Below are 24164 nucleotides of genomic sequence, written 5' to 3' on the forward strand. Positions count from 1 at the left end.
TTAGCCACCAATGGGCCATGGTGTATCAATTTGTCCATATGGCAGAGGCTGGTGATCTCGAATTAGTTGATTTTAAACTTTTAGATTTTTATCATTTTAATTCCGATTTGTATGATTAACCACGTGACAAAAAATGATTTTGACAAACGAAAACGTTATTATTTAAATGAAACTGTAACGCAGAACATTATACATGGTAGGATACATTGTAAGCTTCCCCCAGCTTGAAACTCACGCACAGACTATGAAGTCTTTATAAAATAATTGCTTTCACGTTTCCATGGCCGTATTTTGCCTATAGGCTACTTTGAAGCAAGGTAAGACATGCCTCATAAATAAGATACATGATGATTAACGAAAGGAATGATTTTAAGTGTTTGGAATGCAGCCATGGTCACTTGCGGGGTTGATATGACCTACAATTCAATGAAAGCTGTAGTCACAAACTCTGGTGGCCGCGAAGTGTCAACTTTCATCATCACGGCTGCATTTGTCAGAAAAAGTATAGCTTGCTAAGAAAAATATTTATATATACATATATTGATTTTAGCGTTGGCAAATTGGCATTGTCTCGTAGTGAGGAGCCTATAAAACGTTGATAGATTCATAAACATAATTTTTTGCAAATCTGAAATTTATTGGAATAAATTACCAAACTATAAAAATTGCTAGCCAGCTATGGGTAACTGTAGCTAGCTACCTGACAGGAGTGCTAGCTAGATACGTTAGCTTACTAGGTACCTTAATAACTTTAGGTTGGTTGTTTTTAAACTCAACATCAAGATTTCCAACAAAGACGTTGCCTCCGATCATCACTCTCCCTCGCTTGGGCAAGGGACATTGAAGGTACTGTGTACACTGGGATGTGACGATTTAAAACGTCATTCAAGGGCTGAGGGTTTAGGGCCGAGGGCTGTCTATTTTGAGTTTGAAACGCAGCCAAAGTATATTGAAAGCAGGTGATTCCACACAGGTGTGGTTCCTTTGTTAATTAGGTAAGAATTGTGTTGCATTCCTCCAGTAAAGTTCCAGACACTTGTAGTGTGGTGGCCCGAACAACCCTATTAATACACATGTATTACAACTACATTTACATCTGTTTAAGATCAACATGATGGAATCACCAACAAGAGACCATGTTTCAGACGGGTAAGGAAAGGCTACCTATTGTATAGCTAGCTATGTTGCCTCTACCACTGCCCCAGAGGACATCATTAGTGAACCACCTCCTAGTAACTTTAATCTCAGAATAATCACCATTGTTGTCTAATTCCCATACTACTCTAATCTGAATCTAAGGGGTTGTTCCTAGATTAGGTTTATCTGTGTCAGTTTAATGGGATAATTTCCTCCCTTCTGGGTTGTCTCCCATTCCAGGCAGACGGGCTGCACCCCTGGGGTGGAGGACTCTCCCCAGCCCCCTATCACGGAACGCCTGGCGCAACTGTGTTCCTCCAGAGAGCTGCTGGAGTTCTACAGGGGGAAAGTCGCCCAGTTTGATGGAGTACACGAGGATCTGTTGGAGAAGTACATATGCACTACAGAGGACCAGGTAAACGGTGTGTATGTGTTCATCTGGAGAAGTACAGAGCAACCAGGAGGGGAGGGAGGTGTTATTGATAAACCGAAATCACACGGGGCTACGCCGTCAATGGGGTAAACATTTGGGCGCGAGAGTAGAACTTCCAAAACACATTTTTACATATATATATACTGACTTTAGCATTGGCAAATTGGCTTAGGCTCATAGTGAAAAGCCTATAAAACTTTGCTAGATTCATAAACACTTTTTTGCAATTCTGAAATGTATTGAAATTAACTATAAAATTAGCTAGCTAGCTAAAGTTACCTGACAGGAGTGCCAGGTAGATACGTTAACTTACTAGGTCCATTAATAACTTTAGGTTGGTTGTTTTTTAAACTCAACTTCAAGATTTCCACCAAGGATGTTGCCTCTCCAATCACCACTCTCCCTGGCTTGAGAGTTCCAGACACTTGTAGAGTATATGCCAAGGCGCATTGAAGCTGTTCTGGCAGCTCGTGGTGGCCCAATGCCCTATTAAGACACTATGTTGGTGTTTCCTTTATTTTGGCACTTACCTGAAGATGGTTTCAAATTGAATAAAATATGTATTACAAGTCAGTTTAAATCTGTTTAAGGTCAACATGATGGACTCGCCTCCAAGAGACCATGTTTCAGACGGGTAAGGAAAGCCTACCTATTGTATAGCTAGCTATGTTGCCTCTACCACTGCCCCAGAGGACATCATTAGTGACCAACCTCCTTGTAACTTTAATCTCAGAATAATCACCATTGTTGTCTAATTTCCATACTGCTCTAATCTGAATCTAAGGGGTTGTTCCTAGATTGGGTTTATCTGTGTCAGTTTAGTGGGCTAATTTCCTCCCTTCTGGGTTGTCTCCCCTTCCAGGCAGACGGGCTGCACCCCTGGGGTGGAGGACTCTCCCCAGCCCCCTATCACGGAATGCCTGGCGCAACTGTGCGCCTCCAGAGAGCTGCTGGAGTTCTACAGGGGGAAAGTCGCCCAGTTTGATGGCGTACACGAGGATCTGTTGGAGAAGTACAGGTGCACTACAGAGGACCAGGTAAACGGTGTGTATGTGTTCATCTGGAGAAGTACAGAGCAACCAGGAGATTGTGTGTGTAAATGAAATCAGTGATATGCCTTCAACAGGGTAGAAATTTGGGTGTGAGAGTAGAGCATTTCAATTTGCGTACACTGTGTAGCGTATACCAACTTAATTCTCATCAGAATTCATAAACCGTTGTATCAACACAGGTAGGCTGCAGTTTTCAGGAATGTAGCGTATTTGACTGATTAACCTTAGCTTACAGCCATGTACACAGGTGCGCCAGGCGTTTAACTAATCTTTAGTCTACTTAGCATAGGGAAGATAATAACAATTCCCTTCATTACTTTTCTACAAACAACCCATGCAATTTATCTGCTTATTTTACCAACGTTGCTCCACATAGACACGAGAGAAATGGGCTTGCTTTCGAATTTTCTACGCTATGATGCCGTTGATGCTCGCGGCCTGTCTGTTTTCTCTCGTTCACTCCTGTGCCTTCTATACTGAACAAAAAAATATAAACGCAAAAATTTCTACGATTTTACTGACTTACAGTTCATATCAGGAAATCAGTTAATTGAAATAAATTCATTAGGCCCTAATCTATGGATTTCATATGACTGGGAATACAGATACCTTAAAATTGGCATCGATAAAATGCTATTGTGTTCATTGTCCGTCGCTTATGCTTGCCCATACCATAACCCCTCTGCCACGATGGGGCACTCTGTTCGCAACGGTGACATCAGCAAACCGCTCGCCCACATGACGCCATACACTTGGTTTGCGGTTGTGAGGCCGGTTGGACGTACTGACAAATTCTCTAAAATGATGTTGGAGGTGGCTTATTTTAGAGAAATTAACATTACATTCTCTGGCAACAGCTCTGGTGGACATTCCTGCAGTCCTCATGCCAATTGCATGCTCCCTCATCTTGAGCCTTCTGTGGCATTGTGTTGTGTGACGACAACTACACATTTGTGGCTGTTTATTGTCCCCATCAGAAAGGGCACCCGTGTAATGATCATGCTGTTAATCAGCTACTTGATATGTCACACCTGTCAGGTAAGCCGGATTATCTTGGCAAAGTAGAAATGCTCACTAACAGTGATGTAAACAAATTTCTGCACAATTTGATAGAATTAAGCTTCAGGGATCTTTTATTTCAGCTGATGAAACATTGGACCAAGACTTTACATGTTTATAGTTTTGTTCCGTGTAATTCCAGCCCGTTCACGCACGAAAAAAAAAAAGCTTTTGGTTTGCTTTGAGCTATAACACAGAGGGCGCTGTTTTCACTTTGGGGGAAAAACGTGCCCAATTTAAACGGCCTCGTACTCAATTCTTGCTCGTACAATATGTATATTATTATTACTATTGGATAGAAAACACTTTCTAGTTGTGCCAAATGAGTTAAACAGAACTCATTTGGGACAAACTTCCTGACCAGGAAGTGGAAAATCTGAAATCGATGCTCTCTTCTGGGTCCTGCCTATAAATGGGCATGATACCTATTAGTATACATGCACGTCATACACCTTCCCCTGGATGTCAAGATGCAGTGAGAGAAGAAATGGAGTGTTTATCTTGGTCTGAGATGGAATACGTCCTCTTGGAATGACGTGTCACCCATTTCCTGTTTTCAGGAAGGCGCGATGTTGGACCTGGATTTGCCTTCTGAATAGCTTTCGTTATAGGCGACTAATATCTCCGGCTTTGATTTTATTTGATACATGTGACAATATCATCGTAAAGTATGTTTTTTCAATATAGTTTTAGATTTTTGAAATTTATTCGGGACGTTAGGTGTGTTGCGTTGTGTGCCTTTGTTCAGAAAGGAGAGCTTTGCGCCACTTGGCTAGTGCGCTTGCTAATTCAAGAGGGAAAATGGACGTTCTAAATCCAAACTACGATTGTTCTTGACAAAGGACACCTTGTACAACATTCTAATGGAAGATCAGAAAAAGTAGGACCCATTTTAGGATGTTATTTCATATATCTGTCAAACTGTGTACTATTAGTTTTGCGCCCATGTTTTGGGCACTCGGTCGACATAACGTAAGCCTTATGTGGTAATGAAGTTATTTTTAGAATTCTAACACGGCGATTGCATTAAGAACTAGTGTATCTATCATTTCCTATACAACATGTATTTTTTTGTTATGTTTATGAATAGCTATTTGGTCAGAATATGTGTCAGAAAAAAATCCGGACGTTGTGGGACAAAATAGCTACGTTAGCACAATGTATAACCACTGATTTCAGCTCTAAATATGCACATTTTCGAACAAAACATAAGTGTATGTATAACCTGATGTTATAGGACTGTCTTCTGATGAACCTTATCAAGGTTAGTCAAAAATTATATATCTTTTGCTGGTGTGTCACGATCGCTAACTTTTACTGCTGGGAAATGGCTTGTGTTTCTGGCTATTGTGGTAAGCTAATATAACGCTATATTGTGTTTTCGCTGTAAAACACTTAATAAATCGGAAATATTGGCTGGAATCACAAGATGCCTGTCTTTCATTTGCTGTACACTATGTATTTTTCAGAAATGTTTTATGAGGAGTATTTAGGTATTTGGCATTGGTGTCTGTAATTATTCTGTCTGCTTTCGGTGCAATTTCTGATTGTAGCTGCAATGTAAACTATGATTTATACCTGAAATATGCACATTTTTCGAACAAAACATAGATTTATTGAATAACATGTTATAAGACTGTCATCTGAAGTTGTTTGGTTGGTTCTTGGTTAGTTAGGTTGGCTTTGTGCATGCTACCTGTGCTGTGAAAAATGTCTGTCCTTTTTTGTATTTGGTGGTGAGCTAACATAAATATACGTGCTGTTTTCGCTGTAAAACATTTTTAAAATCGGACATGTTGGCTGGATTCACAAGAGGTGTACCTTTCATTTGCTGTATTGGACTTGTTAATGTGTGAAAGTTAAATATTTCTAAAAAATATATATTTTGAATTTCGCGCTCTGCCTTTTCAGTGGGAGGAGTTCCGCTGGCGGAACGCCAGAGTCAGACAGGTTAATCCCCCTCTCTCCCTGCCCTCCAATAGAAGCTGCAGTGGGAGGTGGAGGTCTCTGAATTGCAGGAGGCTCTGAGGGAGAAGGAACAGGCATTGTGCCTGTACTCAGAGAACAACGTACTCCAGATCAGGTGAGCTCTCATTTGATTCACAATTACACTTAACCATTGCAATTGACATTTCCAGCTTTACATTTGAGACTTTTTCAAAATAATGTTTTTCTATTGTCTTTGTGTTCAGAGAGCGGGAGGACAGCAAGAGGCTCCAGCACTTGTTAGCCCTGGTGGGGCCAGACATTGGGGGGATAACTTACTTCCACAGCGACCCTCCATACAAGGTGGGAGGTCAGTCTCCAGGATCTATTCTACCCCATTGTCTTATGTCACATTACATGACTTTGGACAGGGAGCGATATCTAGTTGGCCACTTGAAAGACTGTTGGCTGTCTGCTGTAGGTTACCATAGCCCAGAAGGAACTAGAGCCCAGGATTCTGGATCATCGGGAGACCACAAAATCAAGAACTGGATGTGAAAAAGGTTGGAGATATATCTCAAGTCATGAAAAATATTTTATGTTATGCTGTTGAAGGTTTTTAGGTCAAATCATTCTGGATGGCATTTGCTTAAAATGTTCTCAAACTACCTAGCTAAGAGTTACAAGATTTTGCTTACTTAAGATAAACTGAAGCCTAAGGAGGGGAGCTACTAAAGTCTCATTAAAGGATTACAGTGGGCTCTTAGCACAAATCAGTTTACAGGAATGTGGAATCTGTTTGGAGTGCAATATATCTCTGTGCTGACTTCTGTCTGTGAGGAGAGGGTAACCAGAAATCTAGATCAGAGGAGGGAGTGGTGAATGGAGGAAGCCCAGAGCAGTACAGAAGAGACAACCAGACCTTAGTACTACAGGTAGTTACGCATACACACACACAAAAACAACTAATTAAGCTCTTTGAACACTTGCTGTAAGTTGAACTGGTGTAATGTGCCTACCTGTGCAGGTGGAGGCGCTGCCGGTTCAGAGGGAGGAGCAGACAGGTCTGTCCAAAGGGAAGGTGGAGTCTCTGCTGGAGGACAGGAGGATCCACGTGGAGGAGGGACAGGTCCAGCACCAGAGAGACCAGGACCCCATTACTGCACTCACTGACAAGTATGTTCACTATCTACTATACTCTACTACATGACACGTTTGCCTCATATTCCTCTTACTTTACCCCACACACCGCTAAACGCCAATGACAAGTGGTATTACATGCCACTAGGGCTTCAAAATTCTGTTAACTGTCAATAAATTCCCTGGTTTCCAAGAAATGATTGTTGAAAGATTCTGGATTTCCTGCTTAATCCCTCCTGATTCTGGGAATCAAATTCGATTTGTCACATGCGCCAAATACAACAGGTGTAGACCTTACAGTGAAATGCTTACTTAGAAGCCCTTGACCAACAATGCAGTTAAGAAAATAATACAAAAAGAGTACAAATAATTAAAGAGCAGCAGTAAAATAATAATAGCAGGGCTATGTGCAGGGGGTACCGGTACAGAGTCGACGTGCGGGGGCACCGGTTACTCGGTAATTTAGATAATATGTACATGTGGGTAGAGTTAGTGACTCTGCAAAGATCATAAGAGTAGCAGCAGTGTAAAAGGGGGGGGGTCAATGAAAATAGTCAGGTAGCCATTTAATTAGCTGTTCAGGAGTCTTAAGGCTTGGGGGTAGAAGCTGTTAAGAAGCCTCTTGGACTTGGCGTTCCAGTACCGCTTGCCGTGCGGTAGCAGAGAACAGTCTATGACCAGGGTAGCTGGAGTCTTTGACCCCAAATTTTTTTTGGGGGGGTTCCTCTGATACCGCCTGGTATAGAGGTCTTGGATGGCAGGAAGCTTGGCCCCAATGATGTACTGGGCCGTAACGCACTACCCTCTGTAGTACCTTGCGGTTGGGGGCCGAGCAGTTGCCATACCAGGCAGTGATGCAACCAGTCAGGATGCTCTCTGGTGCAGCTGTAGAACCTTTTAAGGATCTGAGAACCCATGCCAAATCTTTTCAGTCTCCTGAGGGGGAATAGGTTTTGGCATGCCCTCTTCACAACTGTCTTGGTGTGCTTGGACCATGTTAGTTTGTTGGTGATGTGGACACAAAAGAACTTGACGCTCTCAACCTGCTCCACTACAGCCCTGTCGATGAGAATGGGGGCGTGCTTGGTCCTCCTTTACCTGTAGTCCACAATCATCTCCTTTGTCTTGATCATGTTGAGGGAGAGGTTGTTGTCGTGGCACCACACGGACTGGTCTCTGACCTCCCTATAGGCTAATTGTCGGTGATCACTTGTCATCTGTAAACTTAATAATGGTGTTGTAGTCGTGCCTGGCTGTGCATCTTGAGTGAACAGGGAGTACAGGAGGGGACTGAGCACGCACCCCTGAGGGGCCCCTGTGTTGTGGATCAGCGTGGCGGCTGCTACCTACCCTTACCAGCTGGGGACGGCCCATCAGGAAGTCTAGTTACAGAGGGAGGTGTTCAGTCTCAGGGTCCTTAGCGTAGTGATGAGCTTTTAAATGCTGAGCTGTAGTCAATGAATAGCATTCTCGCATAGGTGTTCCTGTTGTCCAGGTGTGAAAGGGCAGTGTGACGTGCAATAGAGATTGAATGATCAGTTGGGGAGGTATGCAAATTGGAGTGGGTCCAGGGTTTCTGGAATAACGGTGTTGATGGCCATGACCAGCCTTTCAAAGCACTTCATGGCTACAGATGTGAGTGCTATGGGTCGGTAGTCCATTTAGGCAGGTTACCTTAGTGTTCTTGGGCACAGGGACTATAGTGGTCTACTTGAAACATGTTGGTATTACAGACTCAGTCAGGGAGAAGTTGAAAATGTCAGTGAAGACACTTGCCAGTTGGTCAGCGCATGCTCGGAGTACATGTCCGGTAATCCGTCTGGACTTGTGAAGGTTGACCTGTTTTAAAGGTCTTACTCACCTCGGCTGTGGAGAGCGTGATCACAGTCGCCCGGAACAGCGGATGCGCTCATGCATGTTTCAGTGTTATTTGCATCAACGCGAGCGTAGAAGTAATTTAGCTTGTCTGGTAGGCTCGTGTTACTGGGCAGCTCTCGGCTGTGCATCCCTTTGTAGTCTAATAGTTCGCAAGCCCTGCCACTTCCGAGTGTCGGAGCCGGTGTAGTACAATTCGATCTTAGTTGTGACGCTTTGCCTGTGATAATTCATCGGCGGGCATAGCGGGATTTCTTATAAGCTTCTGGTTTGGAGTCCTGCTCCTTGAAAGCGGCAGTTCTACCTTTTTAGCTCAGTGCGAATGTTGCCTGTAATCCATAGCTTCTGGTTGGGGTATGTACACTGTGGGGACGATGTCATCAATGCACTTATTGATGAAGTCAGTGACTGATGTGGTGTACTCCTGAATGCCATCGGAATAACCCCAAAACATATTTCAGTCTGTGCTAGCAAAACAGTCCTGTAGCTTAGCATCTGCTTCATCTGACCACTTTTTTTGTCACTGGTGCTTCCTGCTTTAATTTTAGCTTATAAGCAGTAATCAGAAGAATAAAAATACTTTCAGATTTGCCAAATTGAGGGAGAGTTTTGTATGTGAAGGTGGTCTAGAGTTTATTTATCCCACCCTCCCTCTGGTTGCCCATGTAACGTTCTGGTAGAAATTAGGTAGAGTGGATTTAAGTTTCACTGCATTAAAGTCCCCGGCCACTAGAAGTGCCTCAACCAGGATTTTTGGGGAAAACGGGTAAGTTATTGAAAGTTCCAGGAATTTTGCAACCCTACATGCTACTATCCAGCCTTTATCATTTTCTTACTCTGTCCCTTCTCCCTCAGGGTGGAGGGGACCCAGAACTTGACGGATGAGAGCTCCAGGGACTTCCTACAGCTGAAGTTTGAGACGCGGGCCGGCGAGATGGTGGAGAAGGACCGGCTGCTGCGGGAGCTGAACACGAACCAGGACCGACTGAGGGAGGCCAGGGACAGCCACGGGAGGGAGCAGCCAGGATCCAGGGGACCCAGCAGCGTGGCCCTGCACTTGCAAAGGGAAGAGCTTCAGGTGGGTAGTGGTGCACATGCTTCAGATCAGGGGTCTTAAAACATTGGAATCATTCAAATCAAAGTTTATTTGTAACGTGCGCAGAATACAACAGGTGTAACCTTACAGTTAAATGCTTACTTTCAGGCTCTAAACAATAGTGCAAAAAAGGTATTAGGTGAACAATAGGTAGGTAAAGAAATAAAAAGACACGCTATAAAAGTAGTGAGGCTACATACAGACACCGGTTAGTCAGGCTGATTGAGGTAGTATGTACATCTAGATATGGTTAAAGTGACTATGCCTATATGATGAACAGAGAGTAGCAGTAGAGCAAAAGAGGGGTTGGTGGGTGGGACACAATGCAAATAGTCCGGGTAGCCATTTGATTACCTGTTCAGGTGTCTTATGGCTTGGGGTAAACTGTTGAGAAGCCTTTTTGTCCTAGACTTGGCACTCCGCTACCGTTTGCCATGCGGAAGTAGAGAGAACAGTCTATGGCTGGGGTGGCTGGGGTCTTTGACAATTTTTAGGGCCTTCCTCTGACACTGCCTGGTGTAGAGGTCCTGGATGGCAGAGAGCTTAGCCCCAGTGATGTACTGGGCCGAGTGCCAGTAAAGTAACAGTTCTTCTTTGAAGTTTTTTGTTGTTGAATAAGTGGTGTTGAGAGCGTTGTTGTGCCCTGTTATTTCCTGCGCCTTAGTCATAGCAGGGGGCCTACCGCCTTGTTGAGATGTACAGGGACCAGTGTGTTACCCTGGAGACAGACCTGGCTCAGATCAGAGAGGGGGATGTGGGCATGGAGATATTCAAGGAGCGTAGCCACATCCTTATCTGGGGAGGGATAATTCTGACTTTTGTGTATATTTGGCTAAATAAACATTATTTTGTGTATTTATTAGGGATCACCATTAGCCAAGGCAGCAGCTACTCTTCCTGGGGTCCAAACACATTAAGGCACTTACATACACTGCTCAAAAAAATAAAGGGAACACTTAAACAACACAATGTAACTCCAAGTCAATCACACTTCTGTGAAATCAAACTGTCCACTTAGGAAGCAACACTGATTGACAATAAATTTCACATGCTGTTGTGCAAATGGAATAGACAAAAGGTGGAAATTATAGGCAATTAGCAAGACACCCCCCAAAACAGGAGTGATTCTGCAGGTGGTGACCACAGACCACTTCTCAGTTCCTATGCTTCCTGGCTGATGTTTTGGTCACTTTTGAATGCTGGCGGTGCTCTCACTCTAGTGGTAGCATGAGACGGAGTCTACAACCCACACAAGTGGCTCAGGTAGTGCAGTTCATCCAGGATGGCACATCAATGCGAACTGTGGCAAAAAGGTTTGCTGTGTCTATCAGCGTAGTGTCCAGAGCATGCAGGCGCTACCAGGAGACAGGCCAGTACATCAGGAGACGTGGAGGAGGCCGTAGGAGGGCAACAACCCAGCAGCAGGACCGCTACCTCCGACTTTGTGCAAGGAGGTGCACTGCCAGCGCCCTGCAAAATGACCTCCAGCAGGCCACAAATGTGCATGTGTCTGCTCAAACGGTCAGAAACAGACTCCATGAGGGTGGTATGAGGGCCCGACGTCCACAGGTGGGGGTTGTGCTTACAGCCCAACACCGTGCAGGACATTTGGCATTTGCCAGAGAACACCAAGATTGGCAAATTCGCCACTGGCGCCCTGTGCTCTTCACAGATGAAAGCAGGTTCACACTGAGCACATGTGACAGACGTGACAGAGTCTGGAGACGCCGTGGAGAACGTTCTGCTGCCTGCAACATCCTCAAGCATGACCGGTTTGGCGACGGGTCAGTCATGGTGTGGGGTGGCAATTCTTTGTGGGGCCGCACAGCCCTCCATGTGCTCGCCAGAGGTAGCCTGACTGTCATTAGGTACCGAGATGAGATCCTCAGACCCCTTGTGAGACCATATGCTGACACATGCACATTTGTGGCCTGCTGGAGGTCATTTTGCAGGGCGCTGGCAGTGCACCTCCTTGCACAAAGTCGGAGGTAGCGGTCCTGCTGCTGGGTTGTTGCCCTCCTACGGCCTCCTCCACGTCTCCTGATGTACTGGCCTGTCTCCTGGTAGCGCCTGCATGCTCTGGACACTACGCTGACAGACACAGCAAACCTTTTTGCCACAGTTCGCATTGATGTGCCATCCTGGATGAACTGCACTACCTGAGCCACTTGTGTGGGTTGTAGACTCCGTCTCATGCTACCACTAGAGTGAGAGCACCGCCAGCATTCAAAAGTGACCAAAACATCAGCCAGGAAGCATAGGAACTGAGAAGTGGTCTGTGGTCACCACCTGCAGAATCACTCCTGTTTTGGGGGGTGTCTTGCTAATTGCCTATAATTTCCACCTTTTGTCTATTCCATTTGCACAACAGCATGTGAAATTTATTGTCAATCAGTGTTGCTTCCTAAGTGGACAGTTTGATTTCACAGAAGTGTGATTGACTTGGAGTTACATTGTGTTTATTAAGTGTTCCCTTTATTTTTTTGAGCAGTGTATAAGAAGTGTGTTGGTATACCTTGTGTGTGTTGTATTTGTGTGCAAGTTTACGCCACTGTGTTTTGCTTACCTTTGTGTGTAGGACCGGTCTGACAAGATGGCAAAGCGTCTTCAGATGATGACCCAGCGGTACGAGGCCCTGAAGAAGCGGGCGGCCATGGAGGTGGAGGGCTTCAAGACTGACAACAAACATCTCAAACGGAAACTCAAAGACGTGGAGAAACAGCTCTTCAAGGTGAGCATGGGACAAATGTTGTACGCCTGTGTTACCTGTTGTATGTTTTTACGTGTGTGTGTTAAAGGTGAATCTGAACGTGGGTCCTGACCATCCTACACGAGGTGCGTCAGACCAACATTCGGATCAGGAAGGTCCAGGGGGAGCTGAAGGTCAAGATCTACGGGCTGGAGAACGATCTCCGCTAGAGCTGAGATGCAGCCCAGACTGGCCCACTGGAGACCTGGCTACCATTCAGTAGATGCCAAACTTGGAAATATAAAAATGGATCATTGTTATTGGAATTGCAACCTATTTAATGTCTACTGATCGCAACCCTGTATTCCCCTTTGACATGCTCTGTTTGAATTTCTGACACCTGATATATGAGAGACACATTTGCATATCTAGAATGTCTCACGAATCAGTGTATCAGGTTTTAGGACAAGAAGACCTGGGTGTGTATGGTCATTGTCATACACAACTTGTCTGTCAATGTCATTTTACATTGATACTCTAATCAAACAGAACAACTTGAACAATGTGCATAAGTCATGCACATGCATCTTAGACACTTGTTTTCTACTACTGATTTGTCTGTGTTGCTGTGGAAAAAAACTAGTGGTTGTTTCATTTTTATCAATAAAGATTTATCATTAATTAACTGGTCGTTGTAATAACTAGATATGAAATGCACAATTGCGTGGGCTAGTTATATAAATGTTTGTTTCCTCTGAACAGAAACGGACCCCAATCAAAATCTCTGTAAATCTAAAATATTGTTTAGAACGAGCCCATTGACTCAAATTGATGTAGACATCATCCCGTCCATAAAGTAGGTATTCTGTTTTTTGTACTTCAGCCACAGAGCAGCTGGACCCCAGGAAGATGCCAGCACGATGAATCCAGCAAGTCTCGACCACAGTGCTTAAGAAATATAACTTCCTCGCATCGAAGATTGTGTTTAAGGTCCCTGTCCACCCGGAGGGTCAACTTGGCTGGGGAATTAAGTGCCACGTGTGAGTTACGTAAATACCTGGAAGAGGTGAAGGTGGGTCATGTTTAGAGTCTCCCCTCCAGTTCTGGCAGACAAGGATGGTTTTATCCAAAGCTGTGCTCTGTGGCTCTGGTTTCTGCATCCCAAGTGTTCATGGAGAGAATGTTCTGTCTGGTCATCAGGCTTGAGAAACCGAACAACCACCTCTCTGGAATGCGGTCTTCTTGAAGATGAACAAGAAAACCTTGTTTGGTCGAATGCACGCTGGCTGTGGACTGATAGATTTGTGAAGTGTTGCATTGCTTAAGTTTTTGCTGTTTTTATTAACCTTATTTGAAGGGGTTAGTCAGTGATTTAATTTGAACAGTACGAAAAAGTATGCATCCAGTTGCTCTGGAAAAGAGTCTGCTAAATGTCTAATGTAAATAAACATGTAAAATGCCTGCATTACTCTCTGTCAGGTAATTGATTCGTCTTACATCTACTAAAGTTTTTTTTTAAACATTGGATTTGTTTAAACAGGCAAGAGTTTCCTTCCAGATTTTTGCACCAGTCTAGGTGCTTACCCTTTAAATCCAAGTGACATTAAGATTCAGTTATAATTGAAACCTAACCAAAACCTATGACCTGGCTATGGAGTTGTATAGAGTCCTCTAGTGGCCAAAAGACTAAGCATGGGCGATGCCATTGAGGACTTGGAAGCCCCACCCAGTTGACTAAAACAAAATTATACAAGTCCTCAATGGCATTGCCCATGTTTTAGTCAACTAGGTGGGGCTTCCAACTTCATTGGCTGATCTCTCCTGACGACCCGGTTGGCATGACCTGATTAGCAGTTTGGCGTCTCGACAGCCAGGTCATCAGGAGGGATCAGCCAATGAATTTTACTGAAGTAAAATTGACTATTTGGAGATGGCGATGTCCTCAATGGTGCAGCCCATGCTCAGACACCATCTTTGATTTGATGAGGATCCCCATTAGCCGACGCCAATGGTGACAGCTAGTCTTACTGGGGTCCGACACATAACGAAAAAGACATTACAGACAAAAGACTTTACAATTTACATCCATTTAAAAACGTGTGCATACATGTCAGTACATACACAGAAGTAGGTCACATGCGGGAGAGGCATTGTGCCGTGAAGTGTTGCTTTTTTAGACCCCTGGTGGCATGTCTGGTGGAGTAAGTGTGTGTGTCAGTGCTGTGCGTAAGTTGACTATGCAAACAATTTGGAATTTCCAACATGTTTCTTATAAAAACAAGAAGTGATGCAGTCAGTCTTTCCTCAACGCTTAGCCAAGAGAGACTGGCATGCATAGTATTAATATTAGCCCTCTGATTACAATGACGAGCAAGATGTGCCACTTCTGGACCAGCTGCAGCTTAACTAGGTCTTTCTTTGCAGCACTTGACCATATGACTGGACAATAATCAAGATAAGATAAAACTAGAGCCTGCAGGACTTGCTTTGGGGAGTGTGGTGTCAAAAAAGCAGAGCATCTCTTTATTACGGACAGACCTCTCCCAATATTTACAACCATTGAATCTGTATGTTTTAACCATGAGTTTACAATCTAAGGTAACACCAAGCAATTTAGTCTCAATTTGTTTAACAGCCACACCATTCATTACCAGACTCAGCTGAGGTCTAGAACTTAGGGAATGATTTGTACCAAATACAATGCTCTTAGCTTAAGAGATCGTTCATTATTACACAGATACAGAGATGTTTTGTCTATCCAAGTCTACGGTCCTGGTCTATCACCTTGTGTATTACTGCCCCCCAGTGGAAAGAAGTGACATCCCAAAATAAACTAGGTCTACAACACATACAGGGCCTTCAGAAAGTATTTACACCCCTTGACTTTTTCCACATTTTGTTGTCTTACAGCCTGAATAAAATAGATTAAATGGAAATGTTGTGTCACTGGCAAAGAAACACATTTTATGTCCTGAATACAAAGTGTTATGTTTGGCGCAAACACAATACATCACTGAGTTCCACTCTTCATACATTGTTGGTGGCTACCTCATGTTGAGTAATGGTGACATGATGCTTGTCATCGGCAAGGAGTAGGCAGTTTTTTTTTAAATTAACGGAATAGAGCTAATCACAGGCAAAATCCTAGAGGAAAACCTACTTCAGTCTTCTTTCCAACAGACACTGGGAGGCAAATTCACCTATCAGCAGGACTATAACCTAAAAGACAAGGCCAAATTTACACTGGAGTTCCTTACCAAGAAGACATGTAATGTTCTTTAGTGGCCTAGTTACAGTTTTGACTTAAATTGGCTTCAAATCTATGGCAAGACTTGAAAATGCCTGTCTATCAATGATCAACAAACAACTTGACAGAGCTTGAATATTTTTTTTAAGAACAATGTACAAATATTGTACAATCCAGGTGTGCAAAGCTTAGACACTTATCCAGAAAGAATCACAGATTTAGTCGCTGCCAAAGGGGATTCTAACATGTATTGACTCAGGGGTGTGAATACTTATGTAAATGAGATATTTCTGTATTTCATTTTCAATAAATTTGCTAAAATGTCTAAAAACATGTTTTCACTTTGTCATTATGGGGTATTGTGTGTAGATAGGTGAGAAAAAACAAATATTGAATCCATTTTGAATTCAGGCTGTAACACAACAAAATGTGCAATAGGTCAAGGGGTACGAATACTTTCTGAAGGCACTGTTAATGGCTTTCCACGCATAGGCTACTTTCTGTCCCTGAAACTGAAACGAAATAATATAAAAACTAAGTATAAACGTTTTTATCAAACTGAAACTAAATAAAACTAGAAAAATCAAGTCTAAAACTGAAACTAAACTGATTATTATTATTTAATATCTAAAAACAAACAGAAATAAAAACTCACATTCAATCACAAAACTATAATAACCTTGATGTCACCTTTACACTTATCATTTACGCCTATCATTACTTAGCCACAGTCCCTTCCAAGGCTGTGCACTAAAATTACCAATGCCCACTGGCTGAAACTTGAAAGAGCTGGTTGGGTGTAGTTTGATAATGATTGACAGGGACAGAACATAGTGCATGTAGTAGACCATGATACCATATGCACTGTCTGTCTGTACCTTGGCTTGGACAAGCCCCTCTACTCACACAGAATGGGACCAGTTTAAGGCATGACTGTTTGAGTTGTGTGACTGGTCAGGTCACTATCAATGCAGACTCATCCCACTACCTAACACACCTTAACTTCTCTGCGCTACGGATCCCTTTAGCGGGATCATTTTCCTAAACAACCGCTGAATTGCAGGGCGCAAAATATTACTAAAAATATTTAAAATCATGCAATCACAAGTGAAATATACCACAACACAGCTTAGCGTGTTGTTAATCCACCTATCGTGTCAGATTTTGAAAATATGCTTTGCAGCGAAAGCAATCCAAGCTTTTGTGAGTGTATCAATCAATGCTAGAAAAGCTAGCCCCAAATTAGCATGGTCACGAAAGTCAGAAAAGCAATAAAATTAATCGCTTACCTTTGATAATCTTCAGATGTTTGCACTCACGAGACTCCCAGTTACACAATAAATGTTATTTTTGTTCGATAACTATTACTTTTATAACAAAAACACGCCATTTGGGTTGTGCGTTGTGTTCAGAAAACCAAAGCCTCGTTCCGTTCGACAAAAATTCCAAAAAGTATCCGTAATGTTCGTAGAAACATGTCAATTTTTTTTATAATCAATCCTCAGGTTGTTTTTAACAAACATAATCGATAATATTTCAACCGGACCGTAACCTATTCAATAAAAGAGAGAAAGAAAACGGAGAGCTACCCCTCTCGCGCGCAGGAACTAATCAAAGGACACCTGACTACTTTTGAAAAATCTCGCTCATTTTTCTAAATAAAAGCGTGAAACTATGTCTAAAGCCTGGTCACAGCCGGAGGAAGCCATTGGAAAAGGAATCTGGCTGATACCCCTTTAAATGGAAGAAAGATGGGCAAGGAAACACAGATAAAAAAATAAAAAATCACTTCCGGGTTAGATTTCCTCAGGTTTTTGCCTGCAGAATCAGTTTTGTTATACTCACAGACAATATTTTGACAGTTTTGGAAACTTTGGAGTGTTAGTAATATAGTCCGTTTACCTTGGGAACGTTATTTTAAAAAATTAAGGTTAACCTCTTGACGCAAGGGGTCAGATTATTTTTTTGATGGAATCGACATTAACGGAAACAGTGTTTGTTGTTTAAAGTAACTTCACCAGCTTTAACGGCCCACCATAAAGAAAAGAAGGGTGGTCTGGCATGAAGGCCTACATATATAAGGCCTACAGATATACATATTTTCTGAATGTTAAAACAACCGTTTTACACAAAAAGTAGTGACATATTAGACAAATGCAATCTGTAACATGTTGCAATCTTGTTGCAACGAGTAGAAACTAACGTCAGCTAGCATAGCTAGCTAGCTAGCAATGTTTAGCCCAAAGTCAACCAGCTATAACTTCAGCTTGCTATCAACTTGAAATCAACTAGCTAATCAAATGTACAGTTGAATTCGGAAGCTTGCAAGCCAAAGAACACCATCCCAACCGTGAAGCACGGGGGTGGCAGCATCATGTTGTGGGGGTGCTTTGCTGCAGGAGGGACTGGTGCACTTCACAAAATAGATGGCATCATGAAGATGGAAAATTATGTGGATATATTGAAGCAACATCTCAAGACATCAGTCAGGATGTTAAAGCTTGGTCGCAAATGGGTCTTCCAAATGGACAATGACCCCAAGCATACTTCCAAAGTTGTGGCAAAATGACTTAAGGACAACAAAGTCAAGGTATTGGAGTGGCCATCACAAAGCCCTGACCTCAATCCTATAGAAAATGTGTGGGCAGAACTGAAAAGCGTATGCGAGCAAGGAGGCCTACAAACCTGACTCAGTTACACCAGCTCTGTCAGGAGCAATGGGCCAAAATTCACGTGTATTTGGCTAAGGTATATTTAAACTTCCGACTTCAACTGTATGTTTTAGTCATACCACAGAGTATATAAGCCCAGAGGCGCAACATATTGAGACTTCCGGGAACGCTTGTGAAACAGATCAAGCAGGCCAGGCCTGGGTTTGAGAAGTCAATTAGTGAAGTGAAAACTTCTTCCTTAGTTATTTATTTTCTCTAAATCTAAAGGAACAAACTACAATCGAGCCAATGTCTTAAGTTATTACTCCAACCTCTTGAAAACGGACAAACTGACAGGTTTAATTTTTTATTATTTTTTACCTATTTTTTCTCCCCAATTTCGTGATTATGATCTTGTTTCATCGCTGCAACTCCCCAACGGGCTCGGGAGAGTCGAAGGTCAAGTCATTTTGGAGGACGCATGACAAAACATGCCCAAACACCATTGTGTTGGAGGAAACACCATTCAACTGGCGACCGAAGTCAGCCTGCAGGCGAAACTGACACCTTTTCATTAGAGTTAATAACCACTTCATAGCGAAGAAGTGACTTTGATTTGAAGGCCTGCATATGCGCAGTTAGGCGTTAGTCGACCGTTAGACCTGATCACTTTTTTTCGCATGAGTTTAGCTAGCCAAAGTCACCATGACATTGCCTACAAGTGTGATCGGGAATTTCTATTAGAGAAGCGGTTTCTGCCTATCGTTATACTGTTCTGTCTCTGGTTATACATTTACTAGTTAGCTTACTAGTTAGCTAATTATAGGCTGAACATTTCCTTACCCCACTGAATGTATTCATTTTCCTTCTTGGATTTTCCTTCTTGGATGTCCTCTGTTTACATAGAATACATGAGTGATTCACATTGTACGATCTACTAGCATGTGTCCTCCCTGCCCCCTCATTATGGCAATGCATGTCGTAACCTAAACATTAATAGATCATAGTCTGGCCCACAAAAATCAGACTACAGCAAGTATGACCAACAAAACCTAAATAGATATTTATCCTCTTTCATCAAGTCAACAACAAAAATTATATCTAATGCAACATTTACTAATGTAAATATAAAGAAAACAGAGAGCATATACAAAATGCACTTTATTTTACAGGATGATATAAGGCATGAAGCAAATGTGGAATGACTTTGTGAAATGTGAAGGGTTAGACTCGGTGAAGATGTAGAGTGAAGGTGTCTTTCAACCCTCTCTGTTCCCAGGTGCAGTGGAACAATTATTTTTCAGCCTCAGAGTAGCATGACTTTGGTTCTGAAATCACTCAGTGAGCTATGAGTTTTTCCAATTTGAGATTAGGGCTGTGGCAGTCATATCATTTTGTCAGCCGGTGATTGTTAAGCAAATATCTACTGCTCTCACAGTAATTGACCGTTAATTAACATATTTTTTTTTAGCATCTCTTGGCTTCCACGCATAGACTACAAGCCACTGATGCAGACCTTAGGAACGTCTACATTTTAAAAAGTCTAATAAATCCACTTAATATAGCCTACACCTTCACAATAAATGTTTTGATTTTTAACATTTTTTTAACACTCTAAGCCTGAATGATGTGACTCTAATTGTGATGTGAAAAAAGTTGCATGAAAGTCATGAGCTCTGCTTTGTTTCTTGTCAGGCTGCACACACTTCATCAGTCTCTCATTCACAATTTGACAAGCACTTGATAATATTCTCACTAGGCCTCTAATGTCCCGGCGGCATCCTCCTTGTGTGGCCATAATGTCCCCTAAAAAAAGTCATGCCTTTTGCGGCCAAAGTGGCCATTGTGTCCTTGGGCTGAATATAATAATTATAATTCCCTTCTCCAGGCTGCCAATTGCCATGCTCTGAAGCACCTCACACTCACATGGCTCTCAGATACCTCAATTATTTTTAGCCAATGCCCTTCATGTGATCGGGTCCTTCTCACAGGCATCTCAGCTCTGAAGTAGGCGTGAAGAGAAGTGAAGACAGACACATCTGGGACGCAACTGCGCGCGTCCTTCTTGTCGAAGTCCGAGGTGCATATTGAAGATGTTAGAAGAACTATCCACATTTACTTTTCATCAGCCAACTAGATGAGCAGGCATACTGAACAGCAAAAACAAGAGCCTATGTCAAGTAGGCCTAACGAACAGCAAAAGCACGAGCCTATGTCGAGTAGGCCTAACGAACAGCGAAAGCACTAGCCTTTGTCAATCTACTATTCCCCATAGTACAAAAGTTGACCTATTTTACTGGTAAACTTGTCCCTGTGTGAGAAATAAATATGCCAAACATACTCTGGGACAGTTGTGGGATGTAATACATCCCAAATTAATACAACCTCTCGCGTCAAAAAAAACTTTTAAAAGGCAATGAGGCTGATGCAACAGATCAGATCGTTTGCTTAAAATGTTAATAAACAATTTGGCTATTTCTTCACATTGTAAGCGCAGCAATGCGCACACGACAGTAGGCTATAAGTGTGAATGTTCCAAAATGCAATCAATAGCGGGAAAACACCATTCTCTAAAGTGACCACAAATGCGATTATGCATGTAATGCTTTATGGTGAAAAGGATCTTCCCCAAACTTGAAACTCACACGCCGCCTATGTATGCCAGTTACACAGGTTGTAAAGCAGATAAATGTGCTTAATTTTAAGAAGTTATTTTACCACTTTAGTTGTGACACAAACCTTATCAACATATAAGCCAATGGGCTGGGCTACATGAGGTGTGGGACTATGATTGGAAAAAGTCGCAAAAAAAGGCACGCACTGTTTCTTGCCTTACTGCACACGTTAGGCATCATTCACAAGTGATAATACACCATTCACAAGTGAAAGGCTAATATTGTCACCCATCACACTATTCTTAATTGAATCTCATCTTTACTTTGCTCCCGAGTGGTGCAGCAGTCTAAGGCACTGCATCTCAGCGTCGCCCGGGTTTGGCCGGGGTAGGCCGTCATTGTACATAAGAATTTGTTCTCAACTGACTTGCCTGGTTAAATAAAATAAAAAAATATGTACACTAAATAATATAGTGGGGCAAAAAAGTATTTAGTCAGCCACCAATTGTGCAAGTTCTCCCACTTAAAAATATGAGAGAGGCCTGTAATTTTCATCATAGGTACACTTCAACTATGACAGACAGAATGAGAAAAAAAATCCAGAAAATCACATTGTAGGATTTTTTATTAATTTATTTGCAAATTATGGTGGAAAATAAGTATTTGGTCAATAACACAAGTTTATCTCAATACTTTGTTATATACCCTTTGTTGGCAATGACAGAGGTCAAACGTTTTCTGTAAGTCTTCACAAGGTTTTCACACACTGTTGCTGGTATTTTGGCCCATTCCTCCATGCAGATCTCCTCTAGAGCAGTGATGTTTTGGGGCTGTTGCTGGGCAACACGGACTTTCAACTCCCTCCAAAGATTTTCTATGGGGTTGAGATCTGGAGACTGGCTAGGCCACTCCAGGACCTTGAAATGCTTCTTACGAAGCCACTCCGTCGTTGCCCAGGCAGTGTGTTTGGGATCATTGTCATGCTGAAAGACCCAGCCACGTTTCATCTTCAATGCCCTTGCTGATGGAAGGAGGTTTTCACTCAAAATCTCACGATACATGGCCCCATTCATTCTTTCCTTTACACGGATCAGTCGTCCTGGTCCCTTTGCAGAAAAACAGCCCCAAAGCATGATGTTTCCACCCCCATGCTTCACGGTAGGTATGGTGTTCTTTGGATGCAACTCAGCATTCTTTGTCCTCCAAACACGACGAGTTGAGTTTTTACCAAAAAGTTCTATTTTGGTTTCATCTGACCATATGACATACTCCCAATCTTCTTCTGGATCATCCAAATGCTCTCTAGCAAACTTCAGACGGGCCTGGACATGTACTGGCTTAAGCAGGGGGACACGTCTGGCACTGCAGGATTTGAGTCCCTGGCGGCGTAGTGTGTTACTGATGGTAGGCTTTGTTACTTTGGTCCCAGCTCTCTGCAGGTCATTCACTAGGTCCCCCCGTGTGGTTCTGGGATTTTTGCTCACCGTTCTTGTGATCATTTTGACCCCACGGGGTGAGATCTTGCGTGGAGCCCCAGATCGAGGGAGATTATCAGTGGTCTTGTATGTCTTCCATTTCCTAATAATTGCTCCCACAGTTGATTTCTTCAAACCAAACTGCTTACCTATTGCAGATTCAGTCTTCCCAGCCTGGTGCAGGTCTACAATTTTGTTTCTGGTGTCCTTTGAAAGCTCTTTGGTCTTGGCCATAGTGGAGTTTGGAGTGTGACTGTTTGAGGTTGTGGACATGTGTCTTTTATACTGATAACAAGTTCAAACAGGTGCCATTAATACAGGTAACGAGTGGAGGACAGAGGAGCCTCTTAAAGAAGAAGTTACAGGTCTGTGAGAGCCAGAAATCTTGCTTGTTTGTAGGTGACCAAATACTTATTTTCCACCATAATTTGCAAATAAATTCATAAAAAATCCTACAATGTGATTTTCTGGAGAAAAAATATATAATTTTGTCTGTCATAGTTGAAGTGTACCTATAATGAAAATTACAGGCCTCTCTCGTCTTTTTAAGTGGGAGAACTTGCACAATTGGTGGCTGACTAAATACTTTTTTCATCTTCTCTGCATCCAACATACACTACTTCTTGCAGTACTTCCATAAACCATTCCAAAGACATTCCCTTCCCAAACCAGACTAGATAGTGTTGTCTCTCTCTCTGTTCCTCTCTCTGTCCCTGGCACTAAGAAGACATCCTTTCCCAACAGTATCAAATGTTGGCATTGGGAAATGACACAAAATGAATACCTCATTAACAAACCTAGAGCTTTTTTTTTACATTGTGTTTCACTTTGAAGACTGTCTATGAGTGGCGATGGTCACTAGTAAAGTAGACAGTCGACATGGGCTATAATCTATTGTGTAGGTGATGCCTTCTCAACATGCCTCCTCATGTTTAACTCTCTCCGTCACTCAAATACTGTTGCATGATACCACTTTTGAACATCCTGTGCTCATAAACTCAGCAAAAAAAGAAACGTCCCTTTTTCAGGACCCTGTCTTTCAAAGATAATTCGTAAAAATCCAAATAACTTCACAGATCTTCATTGTAAAGGGTTTAAACACTGTTTAAACGCTGCGTGAATGTGCCTTGGGCATGCTGCACGGAGGTATGAGGACTGCAGATGTGGCCAGGGCAATAAATTGCAATGTCCGTACTATGAGCGCTACAGGGAGACAGTCCTCGCCGTAGCAGACCATGTGTAACAACACCTGCACAGGATCGGTACATCTGAACATCACACCTGCGGGACAGGTACAGGATGGCAACAACAACTGCCCGAGTTACACCAGAAACGCACAATCCCTCCATCAGTGCTCAGACTGTCCGCAATAGGCTGAGAGAGGCTGGACTGAGAGGTAGGCAGGTCCTCACCAGACATTACCGGCAACAACGTCACCTATGGGCACAAATCCACCGTTGCTGGACCAGACAGGACTGGCAAAAAGTGCTCTTCACTGACGAGTTGCGGTTTTGTCTTACCAGGGGTGATGGTCAGATTTGCGTTTATCGTCAAAGGAATGAGCGTTACACCGAGGCATGTACTCTGGAGCGGGATCGATTTGGAGGTGGAGGGTACGTCATGGTCCTTGGGCGGTGTGTCACAGCATCCTCAGACTGAGCTTGTTGTCATTGCAGGCAATCTCAACTCTGTGCGTTACAGGGAAGACATCCTCCTCCCTCATCTGGTACCCTTCCTCCAGGCTCATCCTGACATGACCCTCCAGCATG

The 24164-nt window shown here is 42.9% G+C and overlaps 1 pseudogene; it reads left to right on the forward strand.

Annotated features, from left to right (window-relative positions):
- The first annotated feature begins 470 nt into the window (after positions 1-470).
- LOC129862748 (coiled-coil domain-containing protein 77-like) lies at positions 471-13272 on the forward strand (annotated as a pseudogene).
- Positions 13273-24164: the final 10892 nt, after the last annotated feature.

This window comes from Salvelinus fontinalis, chromosome 9 (genome assembly GCF_029448725.1).
Source record: "Salvelinus fontinalis isolate EN_2023a chromosome 9, ASM2944872v1, whole genome shotgun sequence".
Taxonomy (NCBI): domain Eukaryota; kingdom Metazoa; phylum Chordata; class Actinopteri; order Salmoniformes; family Salmonidae; genus Salvelinus; species Salvelinus fontinalis.